This window comes from Nicotiana attenuata, chromosome 11 (assembly GCF_001879085.1).
Source record: "Nicotiana attenuata strain UT chromosome 11, NIATTr2, whole genome shotgun sequence".
In the NCBI taxonomy this organism is placed as follows: Eukaryota; Viridiplantae; Streptophyta; class Magnoliopsida; order Solanales; family Solanaceae; genus Nicotiana; species Nicotiana attenuata.
Window position 1 is genome coordinate 7,176,695 of NC_031999.1, and position 5,024 is coordinate 7,181,718.

Genomic DNA, 5,024 nt, shown 5'->3' on the forward strand with positions numbered 1-5,024 from the left:
ATTTCCAGTACCTGCTATCCGTCACAACTATAACTTGTTATTACCTTTTAAACCTTTAATATTGTTGAACAATAAGAAAGGTAAGGTTCCCGTTACTAGTGACAAATTTAAATTACCTTAGACCCATAGCACTTGTTGTGCTTATTATCATATCCCTCGCGAGTCCTTTAGTGAATGGGTCAGCAAGTTTGTCTTTAGACTTGATGTACACAACAGTAATAATTCCATCCGAAATTAATTGTCTTATGTACTCATGTCTTAAAGCAATATGTCTAGATTTTCCATTGTATATTTTGCTAAATGCCTTAGACATAGTTGCTTCACTATCACAGTGCAAGAGAACAACTGGCATTGGTTGTGGCCATAACTTTATATCTAACAACAGATTTCTCAGCCATTCTGCTTCTCTTCCTGCAGCTGCTAAAGCAATAAACTCAGATTCCATTGTGGAATGAGTAATACACGTCTGTTTCTTAGAAGCCCACGAAATTGCTCCTCCACCTAAAGTGAATATCCACCCAGACGTTGACTTGTTATCACCAACACTAGTTATCCAACTAGCATCACAATATCCTTCTAACACTGAAGGAAATCTGTTATAATACAAGGCAAAAGTTTTTGTCTTTTTCAGATAACCAAGTATCCTCACTATACCTTTCCAGTGATCACCACTTGGATTGTGAGTATACCTTGACAATTTACAAACCGCAAAGGCAATATCTGGCCTAGTACAATGCATAGCATACATTAAACTACCAATTGCACTAGCATAGTCTAATTGACTAACAGATCTTCCGGGGTTCTCAACCATCTTGCTAGAAGCATCAAACGGAGTATTAAATTCTTTAATACCCAAATAATTAAATTTGGAAAGAACCTTGTCAATATAATGAGACTGACATAAGGCAAAACCCCCACTATGTCTTTTAACTTTAACACCTAAGATAGTATCAACTTCTCCCAAATCTTCCATTTTAAATTGAGAAGTTAAATACTTCTTAGTTTCATTTATGCCTTGCATGTTAGTTCTTATGATTAGCATGTCATCAACATAAAGACATACTATCACTCCATAGTCCTTTGTGAATTTGGAATAAATGCATTTATCTGCTCCGTTATGTTTAAAACCATTTGATAATATAACACTATCAAATTTTTCATGCCATTGTTTTGGAGCTTGTTTTAATCCCTACAAGGACTTAACTAATTTACAAACTTTCTTCTCATTTCCAGGAAGCACAAACCCTTCGGGTTGCTCCATATAAACTTCTTCATCAAGATCACCATTTAAGAATGTCGTCTTAACATCCATTTGATGGACATTTAGATTATATATTGATGCCAAAGCAAATAATACTCTTATTGAGGTAATCCTGGCCACAAGAGCATATGTGTCAAAATAATCTACTCCTGCCTTTTGTCTAAATCCCTTGGCTACTAGTCTAGCTTTAAATATTTGTAGAAAACCATCAGTATTGTATTTTCTTCTAAAAACCCATTTACACCCAATAGGTTTAGTATTAGAAGGTAAATCTGCCAATACTTATGTACCATTTGATAAAAGAGAATCCATTTCATCATTTACAGCTTCTTTCCAGAAAGAAGAATCCCGCGAAACCATAGCCTCACTATAGGTTTTAGGATCCTCTTCTAAATTTAAAATAATGGGTATTTTATTTAATACTTCATCTCTACTTCCTTCTACCAAAAAGACTAGTGCTTGAGAAGAAATAAAATCAGAACCTATATTTTTTTCTTTTCTAACTCTTTGACTTTTTCTTGGTTCTACAGGAGATTCAATTGCCTTTCTTTTATTGTTAGAAGAAGAACTAGGTTCTGCACAATTTTCTTGAGTTACTGCATTATCACCAATGCTTGTTGCATTACCATCTTGTTTAGTAATTTCTGTGTCCTCATGTGAATTATTAGAGTCACCAATGAACTTTGTTTCCAAGAACTCAACATCTTTAGATTCCACAATATACTTAGACTCAATGTCCAATAATCTGTATGCCTTTGAGTTCTCAGCATATCCTACAAATATGCTTTTAATTCCTCTAGGTCCTAACTTAGTCCTGTTAGGATCTGGAGTTCTATAATAGGCTAAACAGCCCCATACCCTTAAGAAATTTAGGTTAGGCTTTCTTCCTTTCCATAATTCATATGGTGAAACCTTAAATTTCTTTGAAGGAACTCTATTATGCACAAAACAAGCCGTTAACAAAGCTTCCCCCCCCCCCCCGCCCCCCCCCACAAATTCATTGGTAATTTTGCATGTAAAAGCATGAAATTAACCATATCTACCAACGTTCTATTTTTTCTTTCAGCAAGACCATTTTGTTGTGGGGTATACGGTGCACTAACTTGGTGAATCAAACCATTTTCTTCACAAAATACAGAAAATTCATTGGAAAGATATTCGCCTCCTCGATCACTACGTAGGATTTTAATCTTCTTTTCCAATTGATTTTCAACTAATGCTTTGTAACTCTTAAACATATCAAATGCTTGATCTTTTGTTTTCATTAAGTAAACATGTGTATATCTAGAATGATCATCTATAAAAGTAATAAAGTATCTATTTCCACCTCTAGTTAAATGACCATTCAATTCACATATATCGGAATGCACAAGTTCAAGTAGATTACTTGTTCTTTCATTCTTTGGAAAAGATTTCTTAGTCATCTTAGCTTGTATGCAAATTTCACATTTTTTATCATTATTCTCAACAGCAGGAATTAATTTATTTTTAGACATAAACTTAACATATCAAAAATTAACATGTGAAAGTCTAGCATGCCATAAATTAATAGATGACTCAATCATATAAGCAGAAACTTCAACTTTATTAATAGTTAATTTGAACATGCCCTCACAAGAGTAGCCTTCTCCTACAAATACACCATTCTTAGAGAAAATAATCTTTTCTGCCTCTATAACAGTTTTGAGGCCTTTCTTACTTAATAAACTTGCAGAAATTAAATTCTTCCTAACATCAGGTACATGATGAACATTAATTAAAATCAACTTCTTTCCCGAAGTGAATTGTAGTTCAACTGTTCCTTTTCCAAAGACCTTGGCGGTTTCATGATTTCCCATTAAAACCTTTTCATCACTTGTTGCAATTTCATAATGTTTGAAGAAACTCTTGTCATTGCATACATGAACTGTAGCACCGGAATCATACCACCAATCTGCAGATTTCATAGTTGCTGCCATGTTGCATTCAGTTACCATACTCAGATTCAAGTTGGTAAAAGCAGAAATCATAGCAACAATATCCGAAGAAGAAGCTTGTTGTTGTTCAACATTATTTACCCTCTTCTGTCCAGCATTTTCTTCATTTTTCTGTCTCTTACGAAACCTGCAATCTCTCTTAAAATGACCCATTTTTCCGCAAGTATAACATGGACCTTTCTTAATGTTAGAAGAATTTTCCTTTGGAGCAGCCTCAAACTTTCTCTTCTTTCCAGCCTTGTTTCCAGATTTTCCTGAGTTGTTTGCCTTACTAGACTCAACATAATTCACCTTTGAACTAGTTTTCGCAGCATATTTATTTTCACGTTTTCGTGACTCTTCTTCAATCCGAATATGCTTTGTCAACTGGTCCACATTAAACTCTTCAGAAGAATGTAATAATTTCTTCCTATAGTCATTCCAAGTGGCTGGTAATTTTGCAAGTATAGCAGCCACTTGAAGAGATTCAGAAACATCGACTTTAAAATCTTTGAGTCTAGATATTAAAACCAGCAACTCATCAACCTGTTCCATGACAGATTTCCCATCTATCATTTGAAATTCAAAAAATTTCATTCCAAGGAAACTGTCCGTTCCTTGCTTCACAGCAGTATATTTCTGTTCCAAGGCTTTCCAGATTTCGTGTGGTGATTTGTGAGGACGGAACAAATCATATAAACGATCAGAAAGTGAGTTTAAAATAAAACCTCTATAGCGCACCTCATCATCTTCACGTTTTTTGCGTGCCGCCTTAATTTCGTTAGAGTCTTCAGCAGTAGGTTCTGGCATTGCAGTAAGATCAGAACTCAGCAGATATGCTATTCAAAGAACAACAATTTGTCTTTCCAGCGGGTGAAATTTGAGCCATCAAATCGATCTAGTTTGAACACTTCGAACTTCTTGTTGAAACCAGAATCACTACCAGAAGCCTCCATTGCAGTGTTGTTAAATTCCTTAAGATTGTTAGAAAATTTAACAGAATATAGGGACGAAATGATTAGGCTTTGATAGTATAGTCACTGTCCTTAAGGAATTTAAGCCTCCCAATTTCGTTGTTGCAGGGATTATGGCAGAATTCCTCCAGGATTTTACAAAGCCTCTGAAATTCGAGCACCAGCAATTAACTCGAATTTCCACTTGAACAAATTTGGTGAATTGAAGATAGCAGAAAAGAAGAAGATACTTTGTTGCTTTTCTGATAATTTTTGTTTTGGAGAAGAAAAGGGTATTTATAAACCCTTTAGGTGTCTGTTAGGACTAACAGACTCAACCTTTGCCAATAGGCACCTTTTAATACCAAAAATCACCTCTTTTCAAACCCTTTAGGTGTCTGTTAGGACTAACAGACTCAACCTTTGCCAATAGGCACCTTTTAATACCAAAAGTCACCTGTTTTCAAACCCTTTAGGTGTCTGTTAGGACTAACAGATTCAACCTTTGCCAATAGGCACCTTTTAAAATAAAAGTCAACTCTTTTCAAATACTCCCATCAAAACACTAACTAATATAATACAAAGCATATAGAGATCGACTGTCATTTCATTAGACAAAAGATACAGGAGGGACTTGTGAAAACTCAATACATTCCTTCAAGAGAGTAGTTGGCAGATGTTCTAACGAAGGGATTAGGAAGACCACAACATGAGTATCTGGTTGGCAAGCTGGGAGTGCTCAATGTCTTTGCACCTACCAGCTTGAGGGGGAGTGATGAAATGGGGATTACATGAAATAGAATAGGAGTAAAATATTTGTTATTACATTTTGTAAAATAGGATATGTATTTTGTA

At 35.0% G+C, this 5,024-nt stretch overlaps 1 long non-coding RNA gene across 1 annotated transcript; it reads left to right on the forward strand.

Annotated features, from left to right (window-relative positions):
- LOC109234958 lies at positions 1,299 to 1,980 on the forward strand. Its single transcript, XR_002069279.1, has 2 exons — positions 1,299 to 1,367; positions 1,792 to 1,980. It is a non-coding gene; the product is annotated as an uncharacterized LOC109234958 (long non-coding RNA).